At 44.0% G+C, this 18,175-nt stretch overlaps 1 protein-coding gene across 5 annotated transcripts in view; it reads left to right on the top strand.

The window, feature by feature from the left end:
• The first annotated feature begins 13,476 nt into the window (after positions 1-13,476).
• The window catches only part of SHISAL1 (shisa like 1), a 53,476-nt gene continuing 48,777 nt past the window's right edge, over positions 13,477-18,175 (top strand). For 4 of the 5 annotated variants that reach the window (XM_069003388.1, XM_069003391.1, XM_069003390.1 and 1 more), the window contains exon 1: positions 13,893-14,113. The gene's annotated coding sequence lies outside the window, so the exon portion shown is untranslated. Of the gene's footprint in view, positions 13,560-13,892; positions 14,114-18,175 lie in introns of those variants that run through there. The other variant, XM_069003393.1, reaches the window with a different exon arrangement.

Raw genomic sequence — 18,175 nt, 5'->3', positions numbered from 1 at the left:
CTCTCCATCCCCTCTCCTTCGACTGCCACTGAGGTTTCTGTTTGCCTGTCAATACTTTTCTCCCAGTCTGTATTAGGGTTGATATTTTGGCAAAACAACTATTTTTTTCCTGATGAGGGGAGGAATTGGACACTGTAGCAGCTTTTTGTCATAGGTAGCCCAAGTGAACTACAAACTTGAATTTAGCACAAACAGCATGGACATTCTTCAGAGACTGCAGAGTCCAGCACTAGCCATGGCTTTTTGTTGAATTCCCATCTCAGTTTTCATGGTGATGCTAATTTAAGCTACTGCCAAGAGCAAAAGGAATGAGATCAGCAACGAGATTTGCCTCTAGATGAAGCACATGGTGTAAGTCTCTCCTAGAAATAAACATCAGACTCACTGAACTATGAGTATGAATTATAAAAAATAATGATTTTGTATAGCCTCTAGGTCTTCCTGCTGCTTCTACATTAGTAATTGGATCTTCTCAAACTCAAATAGTATTTCAATTGGTGCTGCTCTGAAACAACTTTGTATGTGCATCTTCTATAGAAAGGAAAGAAATGAACCTTAGAAATACATTCTGTAATAAAGGACAGAAACCTCCTTCTTTCTGGTGTTATTGAAAATGTAGTTAGGAGAACTTATCATGAAGGGAAGACGGGGACATCATTTAGGGGAGACAAAGAGGGAGAAAATCCTACTAATGACTCAATTCAATACAGAAACCTCAAATTTAAAACATCATAATTTAGTCTGAAATCAAAATATTGACTTTAGTTTATGAATGCAGTAAGGGCGTGGGAGTATGGGGGAATCCTACTGCTAAAATACTGCTTGTCAGGAAATTGAGGCACTCAAAATTTGGTTTGGCTTCATGATCCATACACTGTCATGCCATATCCCCTAAATTCAGCCAGAGGCAATCGTAAGTGGCGATGTGACATGTGCTGTGTGCGTCGACTTTATCACAGCAGCATAATCTGCTCACTTTAATCTGCAGCTCTGGTCATGTTATATCACTCAGACACATGGATCTAGACATATTAAGATAAAACCTGGATTCTTGACCCCTTCCATCTTAAGTTTACAGCTCATCAAGCATAAAGTACCAATATTGCATCAACTAACTTAAGGAAAAAAAGTAGCTGTAACCTCCTAGTTTGTCAAAGGAGAAGAGGGAAAATACAGGAATGGAAAGCAATTAAAGGGCATTATTGCAGTGTTATTTATGTTGATATCAGGTTGCTTTGAAATGCTGTCCATAAAGCTGAGCAGAAAGCTAAAACTGCTAGGTCTTATTTCTGTATCATGAGGTTCAATATCATCAAGGGGCCTTTTCCTTCTTTAGCACCTGTACAGCCACCCAGGCTCCTGCAACTTCAGCTCAAGGGACTGAAAACACAACTTGGCCTTTGTTCCTTTTCCAGAAAAGGTTCACAGTGTTTGAACCGATGGGAAAAAATCCTTCACATTCTCCCTGGAAGAAGCTTGGGAAAACTGTTTTTCCCATGTGGGACTTACCGTTTTTCACCTTTATCAGTGGCCTGTGTGAATTTGCTCTCTGCATGTTGGGGTGGCTTTTTTTTTTGTTCCTCTTGTACTGTTCCCATGGCCATCTGGATCCTGGAGAAAGGATATTGCATTCTGGGGTTCAGGGATTTGGATGGTGTTTGTGGACTTGTGTTGACAAGGTTTACATTTTTCATTCAGACACTCTTTCTTGTTCCTTTTGGGGTGTAATGGACCACAGCAGGCAATCTCCTCATTTTGAGTTAGGTACGCTGGGAGAAGGGCAGGCAGCTGGAAAAATAGGAGAGGATGCAATTTCATTATAGGATCTTCCTCTTGAATTCATTTAATCATTTAAATTGCACGGGTGTCGGACAAGGCTGCTCTGAGTGCCCAGCCAAGGGGAACTTTCTTCAAGCACTGAAGTTCTTGCACAATATTCAGATGTTTCTTTCAAAAACTGTGATTGAACAGCTTTGCAGGGAAGTACATTAAATGTACTGCTCCTCCTTTCCTCCTCCCTCGTGGACACAGAGCTAGTTAAAAGGCACCTGAAAAACAGAATAAGCCCTCACAGCAACTGAAAACATTAGGAAGATATAGACACATATACACATAAAATCCAGAGGAAGTGACTACCTTTAATAAATTCTTCCAGCATTTGCAATTCAAATGTTATATTGGTGTGTGAGTGCCAGAGAGAGACCTAAACCGAAAATGACTGGGAAGTCACTATTTTTATTGCAAACAGAAAGAATGGTGCAAGGTAATCAAACAGCATACACAATGAAAAGCAAATTAGATTTCTGAAACTCTTCCTATTTCTACTGATTCCCATGTGGCACTTGCAACACGAGCAAGCCAAACTGTTTATTTTATAAGTAGCAGGCCAAATCCTTACACCCTTCCCATTCCCCTCATGCCAATCTAACAGCACAGGTGATGATAAATTGATTTAACAGCTGCTTTCTCAGCCGGCCTGCAAAGGGATGTCAGCTCCCTTCAGCTGCTTCCAGTGAAGAGGGTAAGCTAGAGAAAGGAGGAGGGGTGGTCACAGGCAGAATATAATTTTCTTGTTTGAGCTGGGTAAGGGGCAAAATCAGGCACAGCCAGCTGTATTTGAAATGTCTGGGCTGCTCTGAGAAGTCAAGGTGCAGCTGAAATTTGGGTAGTCAAAGAAAACAGAGATGAAAACCACCTGGGATGTTAAGACATAATTATTTTCCTTTACAAAAAATAAAATACTCCCACATTTTGACCATAATGCCCAATTACATGTTAGAGAGGTGAGAAATATTGCATGGTTTATATTTTGGTAGCAATAAATAGGTAAATTGATCACCCTTGACAGATTGCCTGGGAGCCACTTCAACTAATGGTTCTCATTTCTCACTATTCTTCAGCCTTTCTGTCTTCTAAGTATTTTTGACTTTTTAGCATCAAGGAACTTGGCAGTGACTCATGTAATCTGTGTTCTACCCCTGCCTCTCCCATCATTTCCCTGGGTGATCCTTGAACAAGTTACTTCATTAATTTTAATTGGATGCTGTCATGAGAAAAGACTTGTTGCTGGGCTGTGAGTCTGCACTTATTCAATCCTTGTTCACACAAATTCCTGTTAATTCTAGTGGGAATTTCCTCTGTGTGAAGACTGCAAGATTTGCCATGACTGCATGTGCTTCAGAGGTGGCAACAGTTGGATAGGGTTTCTGGTCATGTGAAGGTTTCTTAGAATCTGCTATAAAGACTTCTCTTCTTGTTTGCCACTTGAACAAATTCAGGCCCTTCCCTGGCTGATTCCAACCACAGCAGGGGCTGCCAAGTGAGACTGTACTCCTGTTAGCAGCTCTGCCCACTCCATTCAAACTTTGGGAAAGTCTCGGCCATGAAGGGAAAAAGCACAAAATTATGCGTGATTATTTTTTAACCTACCATTGTGAAGCAAAAATGATCAGCTAGATACAGTTCCCCTTTCTAAATGGGCTGTGAAGAGCCCAAGAGAAGGTGGTCAGGCTGACTTCAATTTCAGGAGAAATCCAGTCAAATGTGATTCTTCTGCAGAAGAGACCAGAGACAGTTAAACAGCTCTTGCAAGACTCTTAAGAATACTGCAAATAAATGGGATGTGGAAACACTCGATTAGAATGTGAGTGTGCCTTATTTACATACCTTTGTAGAGCAAATATTGCTGTTATAATGAAAACTTAGGTGACTCCTTCTGATTAAACAATATCCTTTTAAATACAGGAGTACCATAAAAATACAGGAGTCAGAAAAATTATTGGAACTGTGTAAAATAAAGACAAAAATAATGATAATGATGCTTCTAATAATAACCATTAGTAGTAGTAGTATTCAATAATAATATTATGTTGCACTTGGACTCTCTCCAGCTCCTCCCACATTAATTTCTGATCCTCAGGAGTCTGGGACAAGCTCTTGATATGTGGAAAAGGGGGAGAAGAAATATTCTTGAATATTACCCTCAAAACTGAGAAATAGCTATGAAAATATTCGTGACTTCTTTTTATTTACTCCTTGTCTTTGCAGATGTTTTTTGTCCCAAGAGAATGTCCAGAATTCCAGCGGGCATGACCAGTCATGCTGGTGGCATTCCCTGGCTGCCCTGAAAGGGCTTCCCTGTGAGAGTCTGCGCAACAGGATTCGGAAACCTTGACATGTAAATGCCACCAAGCATTTGGGTGAGAGGCAGCCACAGTCCCTGTCACCATGATTGGCATGAAAGACTTCCAGCCCTCTAATTATGCACATACATTACACAGGAGCCCTGAGATCCTTATAACTAGGACAGGACAAAAGGACATGGCCTCAAGCTGTGCCAGGGGAGGTTCAGGTCGGACAGCAGGAGGAATTTCTTCACCAAAAAGTTGTCAAGCACTGACAGGGGCTGCCCAGGGAGGTGTTTGGGTCCCCGTCCCTGGAGGTGTTCAGGGAACGACAGGACATGGCACTCAGTGCTCTTGGGTTGGTTGATGAGGTGTGAAAAAATGGCGGGAGGTAAAATCAGAGGAAACTGAGAAGCTCTATTCACATCCTCACACAGCCTGTAACAGCACAGAAATTGTAGGGCAAAATACAGCTGCTGCTCCCTGGATGGAATGCAGTTGGAATGCTCACAAGCTATTCCACGATGATTCCCACAGCCACAGACTGCATCCACAGCACCTGCTGAGGGGGATGTTGTTGGTGTGTGTCCCTGCATAAGTCAGTCCAAGCACCCTCTGATCCAGCAGGACTGTTCAGGGAAAAGGTCCCCATAATGGGACAGGACAGACTGGTCAGGCACAAAGCATCTCGGCTTTCCTGGGGGATGACTGATAAATTAAACACTAAGGGTCAAGGAAATACCCCCTTTTCACATGACACAAGGTGGTGGTGGCTCACAGTTGTGGATGTTAGGAAGGGCTGGCAGAGGAATTTTCTTGTGAAACTTTTCTTTCTCATGAGAGGGCAGTTAGAGAAATCCAGCTTCTCACAGCTTCTCTGTGAAAGATTTCGTTCTCATGTGAACTGCATGGACAACAGTTTGAGAGAATGTAAACATTTCTACACCTGCAGGTTGTTATGAGAACTGTGAAAATTATTTTCCTTCTTTAAGAAAAATATTTGGAAACGGGTGTCTTACTGCTCAACCTATCACCTTGAGAGGTGGTGGGTGAATAAGCCAACCATGTAATTTCTCTTTTGCAAACCATGCTATAAAAGGTACAGGTGATTAAACGAGGTCACTTCAGTCATACACATCTGACCTGGACTTATGTTGTGGTTTTCGCCCTCTCTCTGGGGATAACAGCAACACAAAGTTGGACTTCATGATCTTCAAGGTCTTTTTCAACTTTAATGATTCTGTGATTCCATGAACCACTGGTTTCTGTTTCCTCCCTTACTATTCCATGTGTGTTATTTGTTGAAAAGGAAAAGAAATACTTTATCCAAGAGAAATCAAAATTTCCCCAAGAAGCAGCATGGAGAACAGTCTTCTATTTTTATGATGATTATGGAAATGCAAGCTTAATATTATGACACCAAATGGCTGGTGCCTACTACTTGCAGACAGTGATATTGTTTAATGTATTTCATCCTGAAAAGGAATATCACCAGCCATGGTTCACAGAACATCAGAGGTTTGCAACCATCCTTTAGTAAGGGACAGCAGGACCACAACATCCTATTAGGTTTGTGTGGAACAGAAAAGGACATTCATTTTAGAAGTCTCATGTACAGTCCCTTCATTTTCCATCAGTGATTTGTGGTGTCTTAATGTAGGTGTGCCACCCCTAAAGAGATATTATTTTCCTCAGAATAAAGAGTAGCCCAAAAATTCATGGTTAAGGGGCTGAGATACCAAGTAACCTATTTTTGTTTCTTTCACTAACAAAAAGGTTTCTGGTATAAATAAGCAGGAGGAGAAGGAGCAGCAGGAAGCAAGCAGATTTGTATTGAAATTGGACTTCAAAGTGAAGATAACATTTTCTAATTCATCTCTGACCCAGGCCCTTAAGGATATGGAGCAGTGTTACTCTGATGCTTAAATAACTTTAAGGGTATGGACAGAGATGGTTCAGGAGGATATGTAAATATGTGTCCTCCAATCTGCCCGAGGCTGATGTGTCTGTTTTTACAAAGGAGAAAATACTGAAGAGAGTATAACACAATGCATATCAGAGAAATGAAAACACTGTATGAGCTCATGAGACTTTCTAGAAAGTACCCAGACTTGGTGAGCTCAGTGGTGCAGTTTGGTGTCCTGACTCTTAACACGTGATCCTGTGGCTGGTTGCCACAAATGAAGTGTAGAAGGGAGGATACAGCAGCACAGTGAGGGAGGAACACACCATCATGGGGGAAGTGGCCATCCCAGTTCGCATTTCAGGCAGGAGAAGAATTTTACAGTGGAGTTAAAAATTTCCTTTTCCAGTCCATCAGGAAGAAATCCTAAGCAGGAGGATGGAATACTGCTCTGGATGTAACCACTTATTAATACAGAGGGGATTTTCATTATAAGCCATGGCCATACAACAATGAAGGTGCATTTACTGTATGCAAATCCTAGCCCAAGGATGGCAATCTAAAACCTGTGACCATGGAATATTGTGCAAGAGAAACCTATTTACATTACAGTTTTATAGATTGTTTTCTCTTGTGTGTCTGTTCTGCACTGACAGAACCCATGGAGTTGAATATGAAGGAACTCATAATCAACTCTGCAAACTATGCTTCAGTCTCTGGGTTCCACTGACATTAAAACCCACTTCGCCCAGTGTCTTGGGGTGACCTTATGATGTGTATCCCCTATCGCTGCCCTATGCCCAGAAATTAATTCTTGTGGCCTTTCTGTGCCTTTAAACTGAGCCTGAGAGGGGGAAGGAAAAACTGAGCAAAACTTTCTCAAAGCAGTTTGCAGCTTGTTCAAGGTCACACAGAGATAGAGACTTTTTTTTTTTTTTTCCCAGCCAGCTTTCAGCCAGTTGTTCAGTTTCTTTTTCTCCAGAGAGAGACTGAGAGTTGAACTTTTTTTCCTTCCCTGGAATTTCAGATTTTTCCCTTTTTCTGTGGACTGCTTCAATATCAGAACACATCCCAGAGCACACCCAGTTCATTCCCACACAGGAGGAAAATCCCTTTGCTGGCTGGCATGGTTCAATGGTACATGGCAAGTTTCTCATTCAAATACTTTATCTTGTTTCATTCCTTCTTTCTTGTTTTTCTGTGCATACTAACTTCAAGGACTATTTCCAGTGAACTGCCAAGGCATAAACAATGTAAATCTTTATTATAGTATAAAGAGTAGGGAGATCCAACATGGCCTTTTCCATATAGAGGCATGTTTTGAAACTTTCCATGTTTGAGGTCCTCTCTGTAATAACAAGGATTAATATGATGCACCTACAAAGAGATTACGCCAACGAATTACACAGAGGATTAGAGGGAAATCTCATTTCATACGCCCATCAAAATAAAACCTTTTCCAACTCATTGAAAAGCAGCCTCCCTTTCCTCCCTCATTGGCTCAAATCCTTAAAAATCCTACAGCTACCAGAGGACTGAAAGACCCAAAGCTAACCTATATTCCCAGCAAACTTCTAACCACTCTGTCCTGAAAAGGTCATCTATGGTGACAAACATGAACATGAGTCAGTCCCATGTGTCTCGTGTACCACCCTACAAAAACCCCCCAATGTGATGTCACTGTGGTGACAGAGATGGCTGTGGAAAAGTTCCTGCTGGTTTCTAGTAAGCAAAACGCAACAATACAAATTCCTGCTCATTTGGAGAACCTTAAAATACTTGACAAACAAGATGCTCTGCAGCACATCTGGGAGACCAGATATTTTCGTGTTTATGTTGTGGATAGCTAAACCAAAACACGTTCCACTTGTCGAAGACCCAGGAAGGAATTAAAAAAAAAGGATTCCCAAGAACCTTGTGCTGTGAGTACATGAAAACCCACCCTGCTGGCTCTCCTCCCTGCTTTGGTTAATATCTTCCAGCAAAATATAATCATCACACGTCTGCATAGCTTCTTCCATGTCAAGGATCTCAGACTCCTTTAAAAATTGAGACAATTCAGCAATAACAATCCCTCCCCTGAAGTGCAGCCATATTTGGAATGAAATGTAGCCACTGTTCAACAATCCAACCCTGTGTAATAATCTCTGACAGAAAGTGAACAGTGACAAAATTGAACTTGTGGGAAAACTATTAGCTGATATGTATTGTACAATAATTTAAACTTTAAATTGTGGAGAATATAAAACGTGCCCCAGCATTTGCTCTCTTTTCTCTTCAAACTTCCCATTTGGTTTGCATAAATCTACTTACATTGCAATTGTTCTTCCACCACTTTTTTCTCTTATTCAGGATTCCACATCCAAGTCCAAATACTGCATCGAGCTGCATCTCTTTCTTTCATAACTAGAGGCTTTGGCTGGACACTGTGGCCACAAAGATCTACTTGGATTTTGTAGAGCCAAATCCTCTTTCTTTCTTTCTTTCCACTTCCTCCCTCCTCTCTTTACCAACACAAAGTTATCCAGTCCCATCCAACTCTGACTCTTTTGGAACTGATAACTCCTCTGCTGTGCACAGAATGACTCAGAAGTGTGGTTTGTCTTTTTACAGAGAACTGTGAAGGCACCTTTGCTTTTAATGTCAGACTGGAAGGCTACTCCAGCTCTCCCCTCTCTGCTTTGCAAGTGCAGCTAACACAGCCTAACAGCACAGGCCTGTTAACCTTTTGGGAGCAATCACACCTTTTCTCCCTGGCAATCAGACAAAGAGAAAAAGCAAAAAGCATCTAAAGGAGAGTGGGGAGAGGGATGGCCTTGCTGAGCTAGGGAGGGACAATCCACATGCTGTGTAATATTCTGTGACAAGTGTGAATGCATTTTAAATGTCGGCTGTTGTAGCAGAACCCACTGTCCACACACAGAAGCAACCAATATTTTTGATTTGCTAACACAAAAACACCTCCCTTCCCCTCTTGCCCTTCTGAGCAGCAGCTGCCTGGAGTGCATATGAGGGGGAGAGAGGTGCTGCAGTCTGGCTTGCTTAGGATTCAAGGGGAGGAGAGAGCATTCTGAATTCACAGTAGGCTCCTCTGGGGGAGGAGGTATGAATGTCCTTCCCTCTGGGACAACAGGATTAACATTTGTGTGTGTTCTGAGGTGGATCTACCAGTACAAGCCCTTACCACCAACTAGCATGGAGTGGCATCTGCACTGTGCAGTGTTGTGACCCACTCTACTTCCCTGGATGTGGGCTTGAAAATGAATGTGTACATTTATGTATATGTGCCTATATGTGTGCACAAATCACACAGATAAATGTCCTTGCACTATTAAAATTAACTATTGTTTTGCCTCTGTTATTTTCTTTTTTTATCTTTTTGGGGACCCCAGCTAATTGAAACAATACCCAAGTATTTATGTTGTAGGTAGTGCTTTTCAAACTCACAGCTTCAAGAATGTTTACAGAAGTTAGAATGTGCTAGTGCTTGGTTCTCATCCACTTTTAAATATAATTTTTTCCCTGAAAACAAAACGTACAGAACATTTATATACACATATACAGCCTGGATGGCAACAGTGGGGCCTGCTCCCAAGTCATTTCTTTGACATTTAGCTCTGAAAAACCATCTTTGGCAATTTCCAAGGACCACGTGGTAGCCAGGGCCATATCCAAACCATCTGAGTTTGGACTGCCCTGTTTTCAGTCAACACTTTGACTGTTAATTCGCTCCAGATGCCAACAGTTCTCATCTGGAAAGATCTAATGCACCTTGTCAGCATGCAAGTCCCTCACAGAAGAAAACCCATGCAGGTTCCCCCTAGGTGACCTTTAAAGATGAGTTATGAAAGATGACTGAAACAATATTTGAAACACTGTCTTACTCACAGTATTTACCAAATGCTGTGTGGAAATGGTGCATTTCATGTCATAATAGTCCAATGAAAACTATTAAGAACACTAGAAGGTGAATTAGCCTTCTCAAAAATGAATCTGATACTGACATGCTGTACTTCTGTGCTTACAATGCATTATCAAGATTTCCTGATGGTGCCAAGGAAAAGCTTTATTTTAAACAGTCATACAGAGGATGAAAGTGCGTGGAATTCCCAGGATGGAACAATATGGCCTTGTTGGCTTTTGGCTTTTCATCTTTAGTGATGAGCACCTGAGAAATTTGGGGTCAGACCCACAAAGGCTTAGATAAATGCTTATCTTCGTGTATAACTCATGCCTGCAGATCATTGCAGAATTTGGCCCCTGACACAGTTGTTTCAGCACAGGATCTGTACTGTAAAGCCCAGGATGTGAACTTGTCCTTGCTGCCGTCAGTGGAACGTTCCCTGGGAGAAAAGTTAGTTCATGTGAGCCAGCAGAGTTGGCCTGTAAGGGCTAAAATAGCAAATTAGCTGCTCAGATGTTGTGAACTTTAAAATACTGCCTTTCTCTAACTTCAGAAAAGAGAAAAAAAAGATTCTTTGAATAACAGCTTTATGCTATTTTTCATTATTGTATTATTTACTGTGGTTTCATCCCGAGGCCCAAATGAGGTTCCCATTCAAGTTTCTTGATACCACACTAAGCAAATGATCACTGCTTGGATTCTAACCATCTTTTGTATTTTTATATAGAGCTTGAACTTCGAAAACTTGAAGCAGTATAGGCTTGATTTGGAACACTGCCAGACTCAGTGGCATTGAATCCTAACACCAGTTCCAGCCCTGGTTTGGGCAGGAGTGATACTTAAATCACCCATCTTCTGGTTGGTGTCACCCTCCACACCAAGAGAGGTACTTGAAGTTTACACTGTGACAGAAGTCATGATTTTAAACAGAGTTTTTTATGGGACAGGAGTGCTAGAGCAGGAAGACTTGAAGATATTTTTTTAAAAAGTGTCTACCAACTCACTAAAATATAAGATAGGTTTTACTTTATATTTACTGCAAAAAGAGCCATACAACATTAAGCAGATGATGATGAGGCTGTTGGGACACAAGCATTTGGTAGCTGCAATCTGGCACTAGAATGGGATGACAGAATCATTGATCAGGATTTGATTTTAATTTCTTGTCCTAGATTGCATTTCCTATTACTGTTTGCTCTATTTCAGCCCTGTGGGTTTGGGATCTGACCAAAAGCCAGTTGAAAGCTCAAATCACTAAAAGCCCAGCATTTCCCTCTTTCCTTCAAAATATCAAACAAAAATAAACACCCTCCACCCTGGTCCTTCCCCTCACACATTTATCCACTGGAAAATGTCTGCTCCTCACGAAATAGGCATGAGTAACACAAAATTGTTTGTGTCATATTTAGAGGAGACTCTGGCCATTGCTTTTCCTTTGGTCACCCACAACAATGAAATGGGTGAGGGTGATAGTGTGTCACTCTCAGAAAGAGAAGCACAGAACAAAAGGAGTAGCTGAAGCCTGAGTTCCTCACAGGAATGGCTTTGAATCTTTGTGTATGTGTGGGAAGAGCTTCCTTGATACCATCTGCTTGAAAAGAAAAAGAAAAAACAAATGAAGAATAGGGAACAGAACAGCTTGTTGCCCTTGTACTCTCAAGGTTTACTAAAATGGAGGAATCAGCAATAGTACAGGACTGTAAGAAGGAAACAAACAGATGAACTTGTGGTCCACAATTTCTCTATTCTGTAATTATTTTATGAAAAAATAACAACAGCCTACCTAGCCATAAGGAGGTTTTTTTTGGTGTCTGGAACAGAATTAGTCCCAATGGGATGGTGAAGCCTAGTTTTACACAGCCGTGTAATGAGACATCCCAGTATGAGAAATTGGCACAAGCTGACAGGGCATCTTCATTTCTGTTTGAAATTGTTGAACTTACAGTTCTTATCTGTTAAGGTGAAGAAAGCCAACTATGGCTTTTCTTATATTCCTGCTGGATCTGAGAAGTACATCTGTGATCATTCCTTTCCACGTGCAGGGCCTGTGCAGAAAGAGCACTCCACCTGCTCGAAAATTCAAAACATGTAGTTCCACACAAGACTATGAATTAAAATGTGTCAGGGAGACTAGGGCTAAGAAATGACGCTTTACTTTCTCCAGAACATAATTATAGGGAATCAGTTCAGAACATCCAGATTAGGTTATCAAGCAGCCTAATTTAAACACGGTCCCATCCTCAGACAATAAATAATGTACATGTGGTGGGCATGACTCATCACTCTTGCAACAGTGTCTGGAGCTCCCTACTTTGCATGATTTATGCATTAAAATGTAAATGAAAAATATTTTTTTCTTATAATCAGAATTCATGAGAGAAGTCATTTATAGACATTATTACTTCGATTAGCTTAGAACTTCTCTGAGGTCACAACCAACTGTCGGGCTCTGGAGGTGTGATGCAAAAGGAAGGAGGGGGAGAAGGGGAAGCTTTAGCCATTTTTTGAGGGTTGAGCCCTCAAATCAGCGTCCATCCCCCTCTTCCCATCTCGGAGTTGCTTTAGTCTTTGTCTTGGAGCCGCAGGTCTGCTGTTGCGGCAGCGAGGGGCAGCCGGGTGCGCAGGTGAGCTCGAGAATGGCACTGAGGCGCCAGGAGGGCTCGCATCGCGCTGCCTGTCCGTGTGTCCGCTGGCGTCACGCCGTATAAAAACCAGCCTCCCACTGCTCTAAAGACGTGCGCTTCCTCCAGGGTCCAAACTCCAACTGCACGGCCAGCCCGGCCCGGGCTAGTCTCTCGTCAGACGTGTGACTCAAAACTCTGGGGCTGTGTTCAGGCGGCGGCCGGGACTCTCCCGGTGCTCCCTCCGTCCCTCCCGCCGGCACCTGTGCGCGCACCGCCTTCCCGGGCCGGGCAGGGCTCTCCCGTAAGGAATTTTCCTAAGGAACCCCACAGCAGGTGGGCGTTCGGCCGCGGCTCCCCGGGCAAGCCCCGCCGGAGGCACCGGAGGACGCGGCGCCCGCTCTGATCCCTCCGATTAAACCGTGCCTAGAGGGGATTGCTTCTTAACAGGCTGCCGGATGCTCGCAGAGTAATTTAAAATCACCGAATCTCTGTTTATTAATATAATGCTCTTAAAACTGAAAGTACACTTAATCCCCGGTGCCCTCGTAAAGGACTGGGCGGGGAGGGCGGCGTGCGGGAAGGGGGAAGAAGAAGAAAAGGAAGAGGGGAGCGGGCCCGGGTCGTAGCCGGGCAGGGACCAGCGCCGGGCTGGGAGCCCTGGGGAAGCCACCGCACTGTCACCTCCTGGCCCAGCCTGCCCGGGGGAAGCCGATCCTTGCGCACCGCAGAGCGGCACCGCACGGCTCCGCTCCGGCCGCACCCGCCCTGCCAGCGCCCCCTCCCTCATCCATCCTCCCCCCAGCCCGGGGGGGCGGGCGGTGGCCACCGCAGAGGCGGCCCGGCAGTGCCAGCAGCGCCCGGGCGGCGCGTCCCTCCCCGGGAGCCCCGCAGGAGCAGCGGCAGAGGGGAGAGCAGGGGGTGCGCCAGGTTTCACCTCCATCGGTGATGCCACCAGCGCTGCGTCCACCCCCATCCCCGCAGGGTGCCGCTGGCGCTTTCCTGAGGTGAGTGGCCACCTCCGGGCGGCTCTGCCTGTCCCCGAGCCGGGACAGGGCTCCGTGCTGCGATGTCCCCGGCCGAGGCGAGCAGCCGGCTCCGTACAGGACAAGAGCGCCGGGGGACGGGGAAGTTTCCGTGCGGGACAGCGGAGGCAGCGCGGCGAGAGGCGGAGCACCCGCCCCGGAGCTCCAGCTGCTGTAGGGGACGCGTATGGGAGCAGGGAGGCACCTGGAGAGCCGGCCCAGGTGGAGCGAGAGCAGCTGGTTGGAGCAGGGGCGGGGGGAGGACGAGAGAAGGTGGAGAAGCGGGCGGGGACAGGAGGGGATGGGGGAGCCGCAGAGGGGGGAGATGGGGAAGGAGGCAGCAGCAGCTTCTCCTGTGCATCGGTGCCTCGTCCCCCCGCTCGCCGGCTGAAGCACCGCGCTCTGCTCCCCGAGGTCGGAGGTGCCTCCACCGCCCTGGACACCGCTGCCGCACGCCGGAGCCGCGCTTCCCTTCGTGGTTTCGCCGTGCAGCTGTTGGGAAAAGTGGCTGTGCGCGGGCAGCGACTTAGCGCAAGGTGACGGTGCTCTGTCTGGGAGGGGTGTGCGGGGCCGGGCGGGGGTCGGTGGCGGACTGCGCTGCTCCGTTCGCTGCCGGAGACCTGCGGGCGCCGTGCCCGGCTCCCGGAGCGGGGCAGAGCAGCACCTGGCCCGGCGCGGGCCGCGCTGTGCTGTGCGGCGGCCGCCGTCGCTCCCCCGCGCAGCGCGGTGGCAGCAGCGCTCGGGAAACTTTGTGCGGTCCCCTTTGTGCGCAGGGAGCCGCGGCGAGTGCGCGCTGCGCTGCTGCTCGCCCTGATCCAGCGGCTGGCGGCAGGGTGCCTGTGTGTCTGTTTGGGTTCGGAATCAATATTTATTTACAAGGCTCGGGTATTAATCACTCATGCCGCGGAAAGCTCGTTAGTGGTGACTTGTTTCCATGACAACGGGACCCCTCGCAGCCCTCGGGGTTATCTATTTGCCCGATTTTCTCTCTTTTCATGTTCGTACTGGTGTTGTGTTTTGTCACCGGGGACGAAAACAAGCAAATAAACCCTGCGTGATCCTGTGGCCCCTGTTTGCTTTTCCTCCAACGCTCAGCGATTTCCCCAGACTTAGTTAACGATACGTGGATGTGATTAATCAAATGTGAGAGTTATACAAGGTTTCTGAGTAGTTGTTCTGCTGCATTACCTCGTTTAGCTATAAAGCTCAAACTAAGACGTGGTCTGACTTGTCTCATGTTCAGAGGACTCCTGAGACGTGTTAGTACTAAAAGCTGTGATGTTACTGATCTTTTTGCTTGTGTGTCATTTGGCCACACAGAACCCTGTGAGGAGCATTGTGTTGCAGTCCCTGCTACAGCTGAGCTGGGAATCAGTGGTGACTTCGTGTGTAACTTTGTCATCGTGCTGTGGTGTGACCTTGACAGGTCTCTTTAACTTCTTCCTACCCCACTCTGCTCAAGAAAAGGAAATGTCACAATGTCACTCACTTGCACCTGTGCTCTGAGCTAATCAAGCAAAACACTTCATCTAAGATGGAGCACTGTTAAAACTGAGTATATGAGTGTATTGTCTTCTGTTACAAGGAGTGAGCATATATTATACATTCCTTTTCCCTAATGGTAGAGGTAAAAATCCCCCTTTTTAACTCCAGCCTTTATTTAACATGACGCAGTCCTCCTGGTCCCCAAAAGATGTGTACTGTTATTATCCAGCTGAGAACAGCAGTTCTAATGCCATTTTTAACTGCTTTCCTGAGTTAAATTCATCAGAGTCAGGTGAAAACAAGAGTCTTTAGCTTTCTGAAATTTGTAGGAATAACGACTGTCACAAAGAGTACACATCCAATGAGAAGATGCAAGAGTAAGGAAAGAAAATGCTGTAAAACTGAATGACAGTTGTAATCACTTGCCTCAGTAGTGCAACCTGAGAGGGACTTCAAACCTTTTTTTAGAGAGAATGAGCAAACATACACTCCTAACTTAACTATATGTTAGGTTAAACATTTGAAGCTCTTCTCCAAATGTTCATAGTTTTGCAAGAGACAGTTTAATATATGGTGTTATGTTGAGAAGCATTGTGAGTGTGTAAGGAATGTTTTAGAATATTCAGTTCTGAAATACTGCCCGAGAGATGTTCAGTTGTGACTGTTTCAGATTACAGGAGTAGGAAGTTATAATAGTAGGGGAACTTCTGTATGAAGCATACATTCTTTCTGCTTTCTTGAAACACTCCTTCTGAGTGAATAAATTGTTATAAAATAACTGTCTCTTTCATATTGTGAGAAAGAGTCTATCCTCAGCTCAGTCCAGCAAAGTGCTAAAACATATGCGTCATTCCAAGTGCATTAGAGCAGGCAAATCACACTTGAAGCTTTTACTGAAATACCCCTAAGGCCTGTGACCTTGACTTTTGTCTTCTGCTTTTTATCAATCCAGTAGCGAGATACCTGTCTGAAAATATTTCTTGTGAGTTGAGGACCACCACCAGCCATGAGTTACTAGTGGAGCAACTTTATGACAATCCCATAAATAGAAAGAGAGAAAAGAAATCTCAGTTGTCATCTTGTCTCCTTTGGATGTCATTGACTTAAATTTCCATGCTGAACAATTAAATTTTTACTACTTAGGGCTGCACGGTCAGTACAAGTAGAGAGAAGGTGATAGAGGTTTTACTCTCTGCTTTACATCCTCAGTAAAGCTCAGTCTTTTGTTATTGGTGGTAGTAAGAACAACAGATACTCCAGCTCATTTTTCAGACCCTAGTTGCCATGAGGGGGGGGAAAAAATTCTTAGTTTTATTTTTTGAGACTGATAACAGGCATCAAGAAAGACAATTTGTAACAAGCCCTTATTATAGATATTTTCAGAACAATAATCACTTAAGGTTGTGAGAAGACATCTGAGTATATAGAGCTGTCACTGATAAAGGGGTTTTGATTGAGGGAGTGGGGAAAAAAGTACATAGACATGAAGGCTAAGTCTATAAATAGGGGTAATGATACTGGTTTGCATTGTGTTTCACTCAACATTATACCAAAGTAACTTGGCTATAATGTACACTGGTTTTCATAAACAAAAATGCTTCTAGTGGTGTTCATATTCAAGATACTCCAATCTGCTCAACCTGCCTATTGCTCAAACTTCGCTGTCATGTGGAAATAGATTTAATATTCTTTGTTTCTCTGGTGCTGGAAGTCCCACACCTGGGATGAATAAGATACTGGCCCAGTATTTAGAGGAGGTGGTTGAGCTCCTTTCTCTGTAACTGATCTACTCTGGACAGGTCCCTTTGCCCCTCTATTTTAACTTTTCCCTACCCCCATTAATCATCATCATTCAGTGTTGCTTATTTGGAGTCTGGAGTCTTGCTATGGACATATATTGTGCCCAGAGAGATCTCTGGGGAAGCAGCAAAATGTTAGTGCAGCACAATAACAACTGGTAGCCAACATTTCTCCTGTCTCAGTCCTCTGTGCATCTGTGCACCAGTGATCTGAGAGGCAGTGAGATTGCTGGAGATCAGTGTGAAGATGTTGTGGAGGAATAACTTCCAGTGCTAGTTCCTTAACATTCATTTTGCTGAGCATATTTGAAGGAAACAGCTTTCAGAGAAGAAGTTCACAGATCTGTACTCCAAGGACTTGAAAACAAAGAAAGGCTCATCACTGCTTTTCCTGTTTGCTGTCAGGTTGAATGTACTGGTTTTCTGGATGGAAAAATAAGGCAGTTTTGAATTTAAAATAGGCATATTGGCAGCAAGGGACTCGTGAAGGGCAGAGACCAGCACTGAATATCCAAAGTAAAACGTTTCTGGGATTTTTTTTCTGTGTTTCTAGGAAAAGGTTGGGCAGGTGAGTTTCCAGGTATTATTTTTGAGCTTATAAAAACACAACTTCATTTGACAGGAGCAAATAATGGTGTTAGGTGTGAGAGATGCTTCTGTTATTCCAGTTGGAAGCTCAATGACATTCTTCATAAACTACTATAAAGTGTTTGTACTTCAAATGGTGATGGACTTGATTTAGCTATAGGGTTTTTTGTTTAGTCTTCATTTCCAAATCATGTTAATAATCAATACTTCTGATAAATCAGTCTTCTAGATTGAGGCAGAATTGCTTCGTGTGAAAGGCTTGCAGATGAAAAACTGACTTTTAAAGTGATCTGTCTTATCTATGGTAGACTTACTTCTGCTTTTCATCAGAATTTAATGGCCAAACTTAAGATAAAACAAATAATACATTTTTACATACCAGTGGAAATTTAAAACTCTCCCGTTTCTGTCATTTTATTCTTCTAAAAAATGAAACTTAAATGTGGAGATGTAGAAAAGCTCCTTTTTGACCTTTCATTTACTCACCATATTCTTAATGAACTGTATATAATAATTTCAAAACTACTTAGGCTTTTAAGGCCCAAGTTTGAAACAACCCAAAGAAATCTGTGTTTTAAAAAATGCACTCTGCAGGGATACCTCTCCCCCATCTCTAAGATGCCTGATCACACAGATGCAAATTCACATGCTCAAACTCCCAAGTCATTTTGGAAGTTTTGGACCTGGGTGCGTTTCCTACTTGTGAAACAGAGACATCAGCTCAAA

Source organism: Aphelocoma coerulescens, chromosome 1A (genome assembly GCF_041296385.1).
Source record: "Aphelocoma coerulescens isolate FSJ_1873_10779 chromosome 1A, UR_Acoe_1.0, whole genome shotgun sequence".
NCBI classification, from domain to species: Eukaryota; Metazoa; Chordata; class Aves; order Passeriformes; family Corvidae; genus Aphelocoma; species Aphelocoma coerulescens.
This window is presented reverse-complemented; position numbering and strand designations above follow the sequence as displayed.